At 41.1% G+C, this 17,240-nt stretch overlaps 1 pseudogene; it reads right to left on the bottom strand.

Moving 5' to 3' along the window:
- Positions 1 to 10,379: 10,379 nt before the first annotated feature.
- LOC118971147 (small ribosomal subunit protein eS27-like pseudogene) lies at positions 10,380 to 15,928 on the bottom strand (annotated as a pseudogene).
- Between the last annotated feature and the right edge of the window lie 1,312 nt (positions 15,929 to 17,240).

Below are 17,240 nucleotides of genomic sequence, written 5' to 3'. Positions count from 1 at the left end.
CCAGGATAAGGTGTCCTTTATACCTCTGTTACATAGGTGTCATAGACCCCTGTTACATCTGTGTGTCAGAAACAAAGAATGCGCAGCAGAAAGCTCACAGACCTGCTCACTCAGCCCACCAGAAAACCACGTCAGCAGGCATGGAATCTTGTGAGGCCTTCTTCATGCCCCGAATATCCACTCCTCCTGCTCATTGCGCAGTTCTCCCTTCCTCACCCGATGGCTGAAGTGGAAGATGGGTGAGCATGGTATCTGGTAACTTGGCACTGCATGCCGCCTGTGGATGGGTAGATGGCGCTGGCTCCTGGCCAGCTCCCCCAGTTCCTGGAAGTTAGGTCTGTGGAAGGCTTCCCCCAGCAAGAACCATGGCCCAGGCATGCTGCCCCAAGCCACGAAGGTTGTGCACTGCACAATAGCAGGAGGGGTAGGGAGAGGCAGACAAAGTTCACACCGACTGCAGTGAGAACAGGACCCGGGGGTGTGCAATGTGGTGGCACACCCCACTCTCCATACCAATCCCCTCAGAGGCGAGGCTTTACCTGCACCCTCTCTGGCTGGCCTTGGAGGCCTGGGCTTGTAACTCCCCATCTCCACTGACCCCAAATGTACAAGGGACCTTTACAGCATCAAGCCCCAGGGCCCTCTGCACCTGAGCTAAACTCTGTGTTCATGCACCCCCTAGGCCGTAGCACTCTTTCCCCCGTCACTGGACTCTTTCCCCGGTCACGGGTTGGCTCAGGGCTCTCTGACCAGGCTTCTGACTCAGTTTCCCCACTTAGTCACAGTTGGTTGGTTCCATAGCCCAGTTCTTCATTCCAGGGTAGAACCCCAGCATATTTGCGTCATCTATCTCTTGCTAAACTCCTTCCACAAGAGGATGCATCCTGCCCTAATTCTACCCTGGAGCTCAGGGTCGGATCTGCCTGGGACAATGACTGCTGCCCACCAGCCTCTGCTTTCTCTGCAGATCCCATTCAGGTTGGATAACCAAAGATTCCAAAATCTGGGAAGAGCTGGAATGGCTGCCCCCTCAGGAACCTGGCTGTTTACACATCCTCCCACAAAGCTCCCTCCCACCAACGGTGACTGGGTTCCTCTGACCTGGCTTCCGTCTCACTGTGGGAAGAAGGAAGTCCCCAGCCAATCTGGCATGCTGCCCCATCTCTGACAAGTGTCTCTTGAGAAATATTTTCAAGAAAGAATTTTATCTGATCACTACAGGCAATGATCAAAGAACACTAATTCCACTGTGTTTGTTACAACATCAGTGAAAGAAGTCAAGAATAGTCTCAGAAGGAGCGTAAAGCATGCAATAAAAGCCAATACATAATTAATGAATATCATGTCTCTAACATAGTGCTCTTCAAAGCCAAGCACACAACGTGTAATTATTCCTCACATCATCATAAAATAGGGAGTGGGCAGATGCTGGTTGCCTCTTATAAATAAACAAGAGAAAGCCAAACAGTTTTTTCCAAAGGAAACCACTTCTAGAAAGCAGAATGAAGCCCAATAATCTTGAAACCCAGTTTGTGATACACTTAAAATGTCAGTATAAATCTCCATCTCAGATTTCCACTAATCTAAAGCAATCAGTTGGTATATCTGTTTTACGGTATCTGCTGTTGAGAATCCCAGTGCTGTCACACATTCGAATCAGTTTATGAGTCACACAAGAATACCAGTCTAATTACTTACAAATGACCACGTGGTACAGTAGACAAGAGCACAGAATCTGTCATGTAGCTTCTGTTCCAATTATTACTACTTACATAGCTCTTTCATAAGCATTTAATTAAATTAGTAGCTAGATAGTTGATGATGTTTTGACTAATATATGTACTTGGCTTATGGTGAACAGGAGCTCTTCCTATGACATTATATTCACATTTCATTTTGACCCCAAAATGAGATGAATTACCCATCCTGGTCACCCTTGTTTTATTCATCACAGTTGATTTGAGAGATCGTGGGTTTAAAAAAAAATCAACCGTATCCTCTAAGTTAGATAAATTGAATATATTTAACTGAATGGTTCTACAAGTTCTAAAACTGGAGGCATTATTAGAATATTCTGAAGGGGCTTTGGTTTCCAGATTCCAAAGTCCCCAGGAAGGATGTATGAATGTGAGAAGTAACCTGGTGTAAGACAGTGAGAAAAACTTTTTAAGGAATATTGGCTGAACAAAGCATGCCTTCAGGCAAGGGTCAGTGAGGCTGGCTCGTGATGAATTTATTCTAATATATTTATTGGCACCTTTTGGTATCTTTATCAAATCACTACTTGTTTCTCATGAAAGAAAATCTTAAATATGTTTACATATTAAATTACATTCCAGGTGTAGGCCTTCTCTCGTCTTTATACTTTAAAGGAACCTACAGCTGATTCCAGTCGGAGCCCACTCTATGGGGGGAGCCAGGCCCCTTCTGTGTGGATGCTTCTGATCATTCCAGGGACTCCTCCGCTTGCAATGGGTGAAATACAGTTGTGCCTATTTATGTCGATCTAATTGGTGTTCTTGCAAATTTGGGTTTTTGTTTGTTCACTTTCTGCCATGGGAGTGACAATTCTCCAGTGTAAGAACCATATTTCCACTCAACCTAATAATCAAACATATCTACTAAATGCCTAATTGTACCTGATGCTAAGCTAGGCAAATATGAGGAAATTTCAGAGTTAGCCTTGCCACTCATTCCTACAGCCTCAGAGACAGCGTGCCCTTCCTGAAAATGCCCCCAAGAACCGTGACTGTCTCTGTGGAACACCTGCTGCAGGGTTAGACTGTGTCAGACCTCTTGTAAGCACTTTATGCCTATTACTTCATTTCATCCTTCAACAACCCTATAAGGCCATTCCTATTACCCCCATTTTACAGATCACGAAACTGACCAAGGACATTAAATACCTTACTAAAATGACACAGCTGGTTAATGCAGACTTGGGATAAGGACTGTGTTCTTTCCCCCAGTTTGCCTTCTCCACATCATGTGTGCTCACAGCAGATGTGCAGTGAACGTAGCACTCCCGGACTTCTTGTGTGGACCTCTTCACCCGCCAACCCCTTCCGTAATATAAATTTCCAGACGTACATAATAATAATACAAAGGTAGGCTAATTGGGTATAGGTATTTATTTTTCCTCCTGCCCCAAGCCCTAGACATCTTTAAAAAATATATTAGCTCTATAACATTGAGAATAAAAGGAAATGTTAGTGGTTCCCTGGATTTAAAAAAGCAAATGAGATTGGATTTATGAAAATGGAGGAAATCATGGCTACAGGAGATGCTTCTCAGAAATCTACAGATGAAGTAGACAAAAACACAATGAGGCCATGGAATACTGGAATAGCACAATTTATAAGCTTGATCTGATACCTATATAGAATTTTCTAAACCAAAGTAGAAAATAAACATTCTCTTCAAACATCTATAAAGCATTCACAAAAAGTAAACATGAATCACACTGAAAGTGAAATCTCAACAAATTCCACAAAGCAGAAATCTCATAGACCACCTCTGCTGACAAATTGCATTAAAATCTGAAACTAGGAATAAGGGAAGAAAAGAAAAAAAACTTGAGGGTAAAATTTTTATACATCCTTTAATTCATTCTATGTTATTTGTAAATACTATTTAGAAATGAATGACAAATGCCATGTATGTAAATAGTAGCAAAGATGTAGTGACAGCAGTTTTCCTAGGGTGGTGAGTGGAGATGCAAAGAACTGAATGGACTGAGGAGCAATGTAAAAATGGTACCTACAGGTAACTCGGGCAGAGATTTGGCTAGTCCCCACCAGCTGTTTGTTACCTGGGGTCCAGCACTGGAGCCTAGGGCCTCACACAGACCCAGATCCAAGCCAAATGATTCATATAGTTTTGGTGAAAACTTCTATTTAGGTCTATCCACTCAACACATCATCCTACCCCACGGAGCCACTGAGTTATAATCCTCCCCCATGTCCAGCAACTACCATGGGGGGCCAAGCTTTGAGAGATAAAGACCATCTTATATTTACATATATGTTGTATCTGACAAAACTCTTTAATGTAAATTGAAGATAATTGTAACAAAAATCCTAAAATAAGAAATCTATTCCCATTTTTCAGATGCTGAAACTGAAGCCCAGTTTATCCCCCAAGGTCACAGCTGGCAAGTGGCGGAGCTAAGATTCGGACCCAGCCACTCTAAATGATCATCGAAGAGCCTATGAACATAAGTAAATAAGCTAACATTTGTTGAGTACCTACTATGTGCTAAGCCTTGTGCTGGTGCTTTTTAAAAATTATTACCTTATTTTGTTTTCACAAGGACTTTGCAAGGTATTTATCATCTACATCCATTTTTCTATACCAATGAAAAAACCAGACAGGAATCTGCATAGGGTGACAAGCAGAGGAGCCAGAATTTGAACCCAGGCCCATGGGTTCAAGCCTCAGGCTTTTTTCCAAAGGCACACTGACCCTCACTGGGCTCCTTGGCCTCAACTTAACCACCATCAGGGCATCAACAAGGGAAAACCCCAGTGCAATTTAATTCTGATCTGGATCTTTTCTCAGGGAGGACGCTGCTTTTGCAATATGAAAGTGATGCATTAGGAAACTAACTGAGCTACGGAACTGTTTGAGAAAGTGAAATGCTATTGATTACTTAATAGCTGCTGCATAAATCATGCTGCACACAAATCGTCTATTACCCTTTAAAGAGCAGGCACCAATATCTGGAAGAGGCTGAACAAATGATAACACCATGCCTATTAGAATCCAGCTGGAAAGATCCCCAGTAAAGGTGGTTTATAAATATTTCATAGGTTCAAAAGTTATTTGTCCTGTTAAAATAACCATTATAATCAGTTATTTTTAAGAGAATATCGGGAAGAGAATCTTGACTCCTGATAGGTAACTACAGCAACATATAAAAGCACAAATCGTCTGGATTAATTTTATGTGAACTGTAGTCCAAAAGATATCAATATATTGATTTCAGAAATAGGTTTGGAGAGGAGACAGAAACAATCCTTAGATACTTTCATACAGCAAAATGAATAGCTCTAATTACTGAGTGTGACACCCACTTTGTGTTTGCTACAAATTTGAGAGCCATAAATTTTAAAGCCACTTAGTAATCCATATTTTTAAAGTGTTCTGAAATTGGGATCAATGTCCAAACACCTGAGAAAATTGTCCCAAAAGAATAAACTGTACATTCCCATTTTTCAGAGGGAAATAAAAATATTGGGGAATTTATGTCAGAACATATAACAGGTTGGTAACTGGATTCATTTATTCTTTCTGTAATTCACCCACAAGTTCCAGAAGCATTTATGGCATAGCTACTAGGTACCTTTAGGTTAATTGTTTTGGGGAAGCAGGTAAGGCCCAGGTAAGGTGGAGACAGTATATTTCATTGATGATTACCCCTTTAAAAGTGTATTGAAGTATAATTGGCATATAATAAACTGCAAATGTTCAAAGTATAAAATTTGATACATTTGGACATCTATCTATACCTGAGAAGCCATCAACACAATTAAGATAAACATCCCCCAAACCATGCCTCTTTGTAATCCCTCTCTCCCAACCCTCTCAACACCCCCAACACCACGCCCACACCTGCCACCACAAATTCCCTAAGCAACCACTGATCTATTTCCACCACTATAATTCAGCGTGTATTTTGTGAATTTCATATACTTGGAATTACATGGTATGTACTTTGTTTTTTGGTCTGGGCTTCTTTAACTCAGTATAATTATTTTAAGATTCACTCATATTGTTACATGATCTATAATTTATCCTTTTTATTTCTGAGTAGTATAGTAGTCCATGGTGAAGATACACCATGATTTATTTTTCCATTCACTTGTTGATAGATATTTGTGTTGTTTCCAGTTTTGATCTATCACAAAGCTGTGAACATTTGTGTACAAGTCTTTGTGTAGATTGTAGTTTTCATTTCTCTTAGATAACTACATCGCAGTATAATGGCTGAAGCATACCATAGATGTATGTTTAACTTTCTAAGAACCTGCTGAACTGTTGCAATCCCACCAGCAGTGAGAGTTCTAGTTGCTCCTCATTCTCTCCAACACTTTTTATGGTCAGTTTTTATAATTTTAGCCATGTGTGATTTGATATTTTTCCAACTCTGTAGTTTAGCTTATTCTACTACTAGTATCTTTTGAAGAGCAGAGAGACACATATAGTAGGATCTTGTATTTCTGCTTTTTAATCCAGTCAAATAATCTCTGCCTTTTGACTGGAATGTTACTCCATTGACATTTAATGTAATTATTGATGTGGTTCCATTTTTATCTACCATTTTGCTATCTGTTTTCTAAACATCTCATGGCTTTTTGTTCCTCTGTTCTTTCTTTTTAGTATTCCTTTGTGTTAACAGATATTTCCTAGTATGCCGTATTAATTCCTTTGTTATTTAACTGTTTTTGAGTTATTTTCTTAGTGGTTGCTCTGAGGATTTTTCTTAATTTAATATCTCAATTATCATAATCCACTTCAGATTAATACTAACTGTTAGGCTGGAGAAAGGAAAAACAAGGACATGCAAACAGAACAGAGAGATGCCACAGGGGGAGAAGAGACCAGACCCCAAAGTCCGTGCCATATATGGAAAGGGGACAGCTCTCCCTGAATTCCATCCTGATGTGCCAACTGGGACCTGGATGTCAGCCTCCTCCCTCTTGGAAGGAAAAAAAATTTCTAGTTGACTATTATGTCACCTTTAGCCAATCATACCTCTCCACGCCCCCTGGGACAGCTTGCCCACCCCTCCCCCTCCTAATCCCTTATAAGCCCCCCACCTCCCCAACGGGGGGTGACTTCTCTGGCCTGTGACAAGGAGACCACAGAACCTCACTCGGGGGTATTTAAATAAATTACCTGGCCCTTTGTTGCCTGTCTTTGCCTCCTTATTTTGGCTAAAATTTATCTTACACTAACCTAATTTCATGAAAATAGAGAAATTTTTCTCCAGTTTAACACCATTCCTCCTCTCTTCTTTGTGCTAATGTTGACATATATGTTTCATCCATATATGTTCCAGGTTCAACAATACAATTTTGTATGTATTGCTTCTTACAGTCTTATGTCTTTTAAAGAACTTGAGAAGAAGAAAACTATGTGTGAAGAGTCTTTTATATTAATCTACATATTTATCATGTAAGTACTCTCCATTTTTTCAAACAGTAGAGTTATCATTTAGGAACATTTCTTTGCTCCAGTATACCTCCCTTCCCTACACCGTCCACTGTGCTATAATTGCCATATATGCTACATAATTTTATGTTATCAGCTCAATAATAGTTTTATAATTGTTTATACAATTGTCTTAAATCAATTACCAGAAGAAAACATATATTTGTACTTTCATAATTACCTACATAATTATCTTTACTGGTCCTCTTTATTCCTTTGTGTCGATTTGAGTTATAGCCTATTGTCCTTTCCCTTAAGCCTGAGGAATGTCAGTATTTCTTGAGCTAGACTCTTCTGCTCCCTGCTTCCGATAAGGTCGGCTTATCAGTAGAGGCACCAGGCCAGGGAGCTGGTGGGGAGAGAAAGGCAGTGGCCCCAGGCTGACATTCCAGAGGCTCCCAGAGTTCCTTTCAAGGTTTGGTAGTTTTGTGAATAACAATTTCTCAATCTGTTGTCTGCCTTTGGTTAATTTCTAGACTCTCAGAATGATCATTTTTGACCACTTTGTCTAGTTTTATGTTGCCTTTTGGGGAGAGGATTTGCTGAGACCCTCACTCAACAATTCAGAAGACTTAAGCTACCATCTAGCTGCTGTCTTTTTTAATTTGTCCTATCAGTTCTCTGTTCTTACTTTGTTCTTTTTAAATATGCCATATTTTAGATTAATTGTGTCTCAGAGTTGCATTTTATTTGCTTTGTTGGGTTTATTAGCTATTATTCTTTCTTGTGTTATTTTAGTGTTTATCACATCAAATTAGGGTTTATATTATACATATTTAACTTTTCATGGTCTACCTTCAAGTGATATACCATATCACAAAGGTCATAGGAACCTTACAAGAATATACTTCATTTCTCTCCTCCTGGCCTTTGTGCTTATTGCCATACATTTCACTTATATGTATATAAGCACTGTAATATTTTTTGATTTAAATAAATAGTAGTTATCTTTTAAAGGGATTAAAATAATGTTAGCTGTCTTGGTATCTCAGGGCTCCCTGCTCTATCCCCTCAATTCAAGGAGTCCACGGGTCTCTGCCTGAATATCCCCTTCCTAGAAACTCTGTCTGGGCAGAAAGCTGGAGCAATTGCAGGCCTCACCTCCTTAGTTCCCCTTCTTTCAGGAATCCCTTCCCTTCGCTGCTTGATGTCCAGTGTCTGCAGAGCCCTTGCTGCATGTGGTTTGTCTCGCTCTTTCCTTCTCTCTGGTGGAACAGTAAATATGTAGAACTTATTACTTCATCCTGGCCAAAGCAGAAGTCTGATTAATGTTTTGAAAAGGCCCTGACAACTTTTTATTCAACACTCACCGCATGCCCATTATGTGATGGTTCCATGTGGTTTTTTTGTTTTTGTTTTGTTTTGCTTTGTATGTTTTTGATGTGGGGCAGTAGGGGAGGGAGGGAGGTAGAATGCAAAATTCTTAAGACGTGATCACCCCCCTTAAGGAACTCACAAGCTAGTTGAGAAAATAAGATATATTCACAGATCAGAATGAAGATAACTAACACTCCACAGAAGTGTTAGAAGTGCAGAAACATTTATTCAATAAATACATAGTAAGAGCCTATTCTGGTTCCTGGAAAGTGAAGTGGTGAACCAGGTAGACACAATCATTCCTCTCATGAAGCTTATATTTTGGTGGGAAAACAGACAATAAACAGATAAATACCTGTAATCTTAGGAAGTAAGAGCAATGAAGGAAGACTAAACAGGGTACAAGGACAGACCATTACTGGGGTGCTATTTTCAAAGGGCAAGACTTTCTGAGGCAGGGATTGGAGACTGAATTCAAGGAGCAAGTCGTCAGCACATGTGACCTATACATTTCAAAGGGTTAAGCTTTCCTTACAACTAGGCTGGTCAGGGCAAGTTCATGAAGAAGTTTACATTTTAACTTCCACAGGATTTCATAAAGAATGATCCACTGCTACTGGGGGACAATGATCAGAAAGGGAAAGGCATCTTTGCAGGACAGAGAATAAAGATGCTTGCCTCCCGCAGGGTGTTCAGAAAGGGGGCAAATGAAAGAGAGAGAAGAAAATTGGGGGCCCAACTGTAGAAGGCCCGAACAGACAGGCTCAAGAGTTTAGTCTTTGTTTTGCTGGAATTAAGGTGCAGGAAGTAAGGCAATCAGAGTTTTAGGATGCCACTCAAGTTTCTACGCAGACTAGAAGTGTGGCACAAGCGTTGTCGGGCAGCTGGGTCTGGGGAGGTCTCTCTCTCTGTGCACTAGGCAAAACCTCAGCCTGGGTGGGTGAGGGCTCTTGACTCTGATCCGGAAAGAATTCACGATCAGGCTGAACAAGTGCCAGCAGGAAAGGACTTGGTTAAATCAAGAGTAGTAGCGAGTGTCAGTAGCCAGGCAGGCAGAAGAGAAGAAGGAAGGACAGGGAGAAAAGGGGAGAGGACTGAAGCCCTGTGTGGCACAGGGCAAATCCCTTGCCAACTCGAAAAGCCAGGGTCCGTTTGGTGTCCAGTGTCCCCTGGATCCCAATGGCACAGGTAGTATATCCCTGCCAACCCAAAACGTGGGGTTGCTGCAGGGCACTGGATGGGGTGACATTATGTGCTGAGAACTTCTACTTCCCCGCTGTTCTGAAATAAAACAGAGAGAGAGAGAGAGAAAAAGGGTTGCATTAAGACTAGAAAGCTGAATGAAGTAGCAAAGTGCCAGACGTTTACGGCCAGAGGTGGAGGTCAGCGAGTTATCTTTTATCACTGAAGAGAGCTCTGAGGGGAAGTACGATAGGCTTATGCAAAAAGTTAAATTTGTTAAGACAGTACACGCTCAGACAGGAGTGCTGGCGACCTCAGAGAGGAGGTGTGCTTTAAGGGTTTAGGCTTTGGAGTTTTATAGGGTCTTTTGGGCAGGGGTTGGTATAAGGTGTGATGTATACAGGTAATTAATAATTCCTCTGAAGTTTTATCTTAAGAATAGGGTTTTTAGATGACTGTTTTGATCCAAATCTTGGCATTCTTTACCCTGGTAGGTTCACTTACACTCCAGAGGTCTGTCTCTCATCCTGGTTACAAAGTTATTTAATTGATTAAGGGACTTGAAAAAGACGAAGAATCACACAGGTTAGGTTAAAGAATAACTTTTTCACAGGCTAGGTAGATTTTACAGTGCCATGACCCTTGTCCCATTTCCCTGCTCTATCTCACAAGGATGGACGAAGAACCGGCAAGAGCCAGTCCAGCTGGCAGTGCGGGGGAGCATGTTGGACCCAGAGTGGGGACCCGAAGGTAGCAACACCACTCAGAGGAAGCATCTGCAGTGCCTGGACATTTGGCGGGATGTTGGGCAGCACGGGGAGTGAGGGGTCCACGATGCCACCAGTATTAGAATTCACTGTAAAGCCTTAAACTCAGGAACTTTTCCACAAAGAAAAACCCAACTTAGAAACATCAGACTGTCTATTTTAAATTAGTTTTTCACTGCATCTTTTCTTAATCCACTGATAAAGGAGGACAGGAATGCCAACCACTTCTTGTGCTATAACAGACTTGATTTTCAAGTGTGCAGCTCAAATCCAGCATCTCTGAAAATCTGAAATGTCCCACTTTCCCTGCCAACTAAAGGCATTGCATTAAAAAAAAAAAAAGAGTCACCATTTTCAGAAAGTCTTTAGTTTTCCCATCAGGACAAAGATTTCTGAAAAGACAGTGGCAGGCTTCTGTAGACATCACATAAAACAAACTACGCTGGAGGGACAATCGCAAATGAACTAAGGGAGCTGCAGCCAAATGAAATGAGACAAACAACTGTCATATTCCAAATGGTCAATCAAAAGCTGGAACAACTTGAATGTAACAGAAGTCTATTATGATGAAAATAATTATCTCAGGACAAGGGATATACTTAATGATTTGCAAATTTAAATACAAAATAATATTCATCCATGTCCAACTGATAACTTTCAAGTTGTAACCATTTTGTATGGCTGGGAGTATATTACCTGGAACGGTGAGGGCACTTTTAAAGTGAGAGGGGAAACAAATAATTCATCTTCATTTTAATTTCAATACAATTGCAGAATACTGTGGTACACTGGAAATGTGAATGATACACTGAGGGGTATCTTTTTTACATTCCAGAGTATCTCACTGTTTGGGCGGAATGGTTCTCTTACTGGAATTGTTCACAAAGCAACCTATTATATGGTGAGAGGTACCCTCCGGGCACCATTGAAATTAATATGAAAGGAACAATCAAGAATGCCAAGCGCAGTGCATAAAACGCAGGTAGGTGGTGGAAGACAGATAAGCAGCCTAGGAGGTTTAAGTTGCAAAATCTGAAGCTGCAGAAAGATGTGTTATACAATTTACATTGCAACCAGTCACGATTTTAGAATGGGTAATGAAAAGCTAGTTAAGTATTGAGTCCATAAAGAAACACAAAAAGCTTCATGGCACAAGGGAACTAAATGATGGGTAAATAGACAAAGAAGATAATCAGAGAGCAGGAGGAGAAAGCTGGACTTGCTTCCACAAAATCCCTCTGGTTTTGGCAACTTCACCTGCACATCTCATACAGCGTTGTCTGCACAGCTGGATTATCGTAAAAGAGGGTTTCTCAACTTTGGGGTACTAGACCATTCCTTGTGGTGGGGGCTGACCTGTGCATCACAGGATGTCTCACAGCATCGCTGGCCTCTATCCAGTAGACGCCAGTTGCACCTGCTCTCAGTTGTGACAACCAAAAATGACTCCAGACATTGCCGAAGTCCCCTGGGGAGAAAACTGCCCTCATTTGAGAACCACCACCTTAAAGGAGAGTGACAGTATCAGCGACTCCTGGAATTATTTCTCCTTGTGATCATATGCACTTCACCCTTTAATGTGCATTAATTATAAAGCGCTAGTTTTGGTCAAAATTATTTTGATCTAGCGACTGTTTTGGTCCTACTGCACACCAAACTAACCTAATAGTCACTTAAAATAACCAATTTACATGAATTTTAGAAAATCCCTTTGCTGGTGTCTCTCTCAATCTATCTTAAAACAAGTGTTTGGTCTCCTGTCCATTCATGTAGTGAGAAATACTTTCTTTGTCACAAAATAAAACTGCAGACAGGCACCTTTGTAGGATACAGCAGCAAAACAGTGGTTTGACACTTGATAAGATATAAAAAGAAAGCAGATATGTTTTGTCAGTGAGAGAGGTTTACATTTACTATGAGACACTGAAACAGTAGGAATAGACTCATGGTCATTAGGGTATCAAAGGTATGAAGGAGTATTTAAATTTTTCCCTAGCAAGTTACTATTTAATATTGCATGCTGGCTGCATGGTTATTGCTGTAAATTAAAACTAGTTTCCACCATGTCTTTTCCTAATATAGAAATAGGGCTAGATTATTAGCTCCCTAAGGGCAGGGACAATGTTTTGTGTGCCTTGCTTACCACTATATCCATTACACCTAGTTCAGTGCTTGGCCTAGAACAACCACTCTACAAATGTTTATTGAATGAATAAATAAATAAATGAGGATAGAAATGCCAACTTTCAAGCATTTTCAAATAGAGCAGGATGTCATTTCCTTGACAACAGGGGTCTTTTCTTACTTCTGTGCCACAGCCAACTCTGTGGTTGGCGTTTGGTGTATAATAGGTGGTCAACAAATGTTTGTGGAAACTCATCTGAATGTAAGGTTTCTGCCTGTATCTTCTGGGCATCAAAGCCCAGCTGATCAAGGCGAAGGTGGGTGTGCTGCCTGAATCTGGTGACTGTGCTCATTCATTCGGTTGTGTCCAAGTCACCGCCTTTGACAGATGAGGAGGTCGGATTGGTCCCTCAGCACCAAGATCCTATTACTAGAGAATTTCTCAAGTGCCATGATAGTCACCATACGTAGGACATCACATTATTGGCTATGCTGCCGTCTAGGCAGGCTTGGGAATATGCTATGTAAATTAAATCATCACAGGCATCGAGGAGTTTATGCTCATCTTAAATGGCATTATCTCTCATATTGAAACTTTAACAATTCAAGTGTTCCAAAAAGCAGAGCTGCTGGAGGAATAATGATGTAGCTTGTGTGGAAGGTGCCGAGATTCTAAGAACAGAGGGCCCAGGGAGTGGCCCACTCAGATACAAGTTGGGCTGACAGTGGCCAGAAGCTACTGTGAATGGTGATGACAGGAAATAAAATACCCCTTTAAAAATTCAGCAAAAGATAAAGACAGTGGATTGTAGCAGGGCTTCAATAACCAACCGTTAGTAGATTAGCGTAGGCACGGTTCGAAAACACAACTAAAAATTATTCAATCATACCAAATGCTTGCAGGGAAACTAGGCCAAGAAGGCAATCAAAATTAAATAGAAGCAAGGTGTGTTTATGTAATTCAGTAGTTCAAAAAAAACCCTGAGTATACATTGCAAAAATACTTCAAGGGTTTCTATCTCCAGTTTAAGAAAAAAAATTAATGAAACTTTAGTTAATATGAAGGCAAAAGAATACAGCTCTTCTCTGTTCTCACCTCACCCCCTCAACCAGTGTTACTAGGAGATGTCATATTCTGTGTGAGAATTTCAGGACATGATCATAAAATACAACACACATTTATGCAATTTGCATTAAGTCTGGTTATACAACATATGTGGCAGACCTCTTGAATTAATTGCATTCAATGTTTTCAGTTATAGAAAGAAGATTCATGACTCACAGAGGCTATAAATGAAGTGCGGCACAGGTAGTAATTACTCAAATTGCATTCCTGAGTCTTTGAAGATAAATTAGCCAACAATGAGAATCTGATAGCTAATGTTGCAATTAGTTACAGGTATAATGCAGTGACCTATATAACTTACTATTTTTAAAAAATCTAAAATTTACACAGGTTAATAGCATAAAAGATTTTTCACTGTTACAGCAGAAATGCAGTTCTATAAATGCACTAGTGTGGCCTTCTTATAATAATAATTGCTTAACTCCTTACATAGAGGTAGAATTACTCAGGTTAATTCTTTGACTAGGACAGGCTCAGATTAAACTTAACATTCACTGAGCACTGCTGTGTCCTAGGCACTGGAACTAATGACATGTCATGTGATCTTTGCACTGGTCCTATGTGGCTAGACACCCTCCTATTCCACAAATGAGAGAGTGAGCGTGGTCGTGCTAATGCAGCTTCTCCAGGGCCACGTGCAGCTGCCCCTCATGCCCCTCATGCCCCTCTCATCACTGATTAGGGTTGACTTGCATCATAACGAGACATCTGTCAAAGCACTCTTGCTGAGTCAGAAGGTAGGGTTGGCCTACATACAGGTACGTGTTTTTGCCTGCCAAGTGTCCCTTCTGGGAAGCCAACTCTCCCTCAATCCCTAATGATCTTTCTGGGTCTGTGGAGTTTGCGTGGAGCTGACTCCTGAATCCTAGCCCAAGAAGGAATACATGACCCAGGTTGGCTACTCAGAGCACAGGATGAGGTCGGGTCTGTTGGAACCCGTTTCCTGAGTTCTCAAGCTGATGGGACCACAAAGTCCCGAGCTGCGGCAGTCTCCAGGCTCCACGTGAGAGAAGTCTGCCTGAGAGACGCTAGCGCAGGGCAATGATAGACTGGGAAAGACACATTATCAATGCTATTTTAATGATACCCTGAAGCCAGTGATACCTCCCCACCCCTTAAAAATTTTTGTTATTGTTAACTAAACTCCATTCTCTATTCCAATTTCATTAATTTTCCCCTGACATCCCTTTTCTGTTCCAGGATCCCATCTTGAATACTTCATTCCATTTAGCCATTAAGTTTTTTTTAGATCTCTCTGGGTTGTGACAGTTTCTCAGACTTCCCTTGTTTTTGTTGCCCTTGACAGTGTTGAGAAGGACTAGTGAGGTATTTTGTCGCATGTCCCTTAATTTTGGTTTGTCTGACCCTTTTCTTATGATTAGACTAGGCCGATGGGGTTTTGGAAGGAAGACCGCACAGGTTAAGCACCGTTCTTGTCTTATCATATCAAGGATATGTAACATCATTCATGGCGCTGCAAATGTCCTTCGATCAAAGGCCACTATGAACACACCTGCAGTTAAACAAGTTGGGTTTATTACTCCCGCTGGCTAGGAGAGTATACACCGTAGGGAGCTGTGGGTGCTTCAGTAGGAGGGTGTCAGAAAGGATCTGTTATAGGCTTTGGGCTTTGGGTGGATGTTTTGAGGGTGGGTCTAAGGAATAGGGGGTCTCTCCTCTAGATTGCATGCTGTCAGAAAGCAGGGCGATTTTATGACTGGTATCTCAATAAATCTTATCTATAAAGAGAAGAGAACAGCACAAGTCCCCCTCACCCACAATAATCCAAACTTGATTGAAAAACTGACACCAAAATAGGGTATCAATGCGGCATACTTTCTAAAGTAAAGCCTAATTACATTTATCTGGTTAGAGTAACTAGAAATACTAAATGGCTCTGAGCGACACCATGGAAAGTCAGGAGGGTGTGTAGGTGACTGGGGCTGCTCTCTTCTAAACGAACATCCCTTCCTGAGTCTCTGGCTTTTCCTCCCAAAGGCCAGCACAACACTGCTGAACATCCGGGCACAAAGAACTGCCGGACGAGCCTGGCTAGACACCGTGGCAGTCCTGCAGCAACCTAAACATTCTGCATCTATAAAACCAGAATTTGTATTTTGAACTAGCTATTTCTTTTTTTATGCTTTTTCTTCTCCTCTTCCAAGAGTGGATACAGTAAATGTCTAGCCAAAAGCATGTTGATCCTCTCCTATATTTATCTACTTACGTATAAACAGATGCAGCTATCTAAATTTTATCTATGTGGAGGCAAGGTTAGCCCAAGGAAAAAGCTACCACGGTAAAGAGGTGCAGGGGCTCATGGTGGCTGACAGGGGGAGTGTTAGGTATTTTGTGGGTGGCATAGTGACCTTGTTTTTGTCTATGCTTAGACAAAAGCCTAAAGGGATCTTGCTTTGTCTCATTTTAACAGTCTCAGAGTAACCTTGCATTTGCTATCCTGGGAGATTGTCTCATATCAGAGAATAACATAGTCTAGCTATGAGAGCCAGACCAGCTTCTGAATGTCAAGGGCATTTCTTTCTCATGCTAACCCCGATCACCCACATTCTTCCACCATACAGTGGTTTTCCTGCCTCTTTCTGTACTGCACTCTTTGGAAGAAACACAGAAAGTGCAGCTGACATATAAGGGGTGGGAGTGATGCTCCACATCTTTGAACAGTTGCCCTTGAACCTTTTAATGTCATTTTCACTTAAGCTGGTTTGACTTGGGTTTTAGGGAATCCCCAACAGTTCTAACAAGTGTTCTAGGCCTCAGTGTCCTTGCTATTAAGACTTCTATTTCTTTGAGGTCCTATGCTTAATTAAAATTCTGGAATTACATCATCAAGGAGATTTCTTTGAAAACAGATTAAAGATGATGGTAAGTCTAGATTGAACAATTGGGCTCTAGGATTTTCCAGGCATAAGCTTGGGAGGTCCTATGTATCACCTAAGAGCCAGATGTGAGCCTGGGAGCCTGGAGTATCCACTGATGACTAACTCATCAGTCTGAAAATCCAGCCTCAACAGAAAATCCAGCACTGCTCAATGTGTCTACCTGGACACAATAAAGTGTCATCCTAATGGGAGGAGAGTTTCTGACCAATGAATGAAGCTGCATTCTGGCCCCGAGCTGGGAGGAGCTGAGGAAAACAGGCTACTCTAAAAAAAAAAAAAAATCAGAGCTTTTGTTCTGCCCTAGAAAAGACAGTTCTTTCACTTTAGCAGTCAGTTTCTATTCACCACAAGCTTTCTCCGGTGTAGGGAAATCAATAAAGACAATAAATAAATGGCAATCCCATTGAGGGCTGCTTACCAAGTGATTAAATGTTTCAGACCTCAAATACTTGCATGCTTCAGGGATACAAGTCTGAAGAAACATATGTAAATGGAATTAATGCTCAAATAATTTTCTAGTTACTTAGCACAAATGTGCAATTATTAATACTGCCATAATTTATGTTTGAATATTTATCCCAGTTTTTATAAGCATAAAGCCTTTAATCT

This window comes from Manis javanica, chromosome 7 (assembly GCF_040802235.1).
Source record: "Manis javanica isolate MJ-LG chromosome 7, MJ_LKY, whole genome shotgun sequence".
NCBI classification, from domain to species: domain Eukaryota; kingdom Metazoa; phylum Chordata; class Mammalia; order Pholidota; family Manidae; genus Manis; species Manis javanica.
This window is presented reverse-complemented; position numbering and strand designations above follow the sequence as displayed.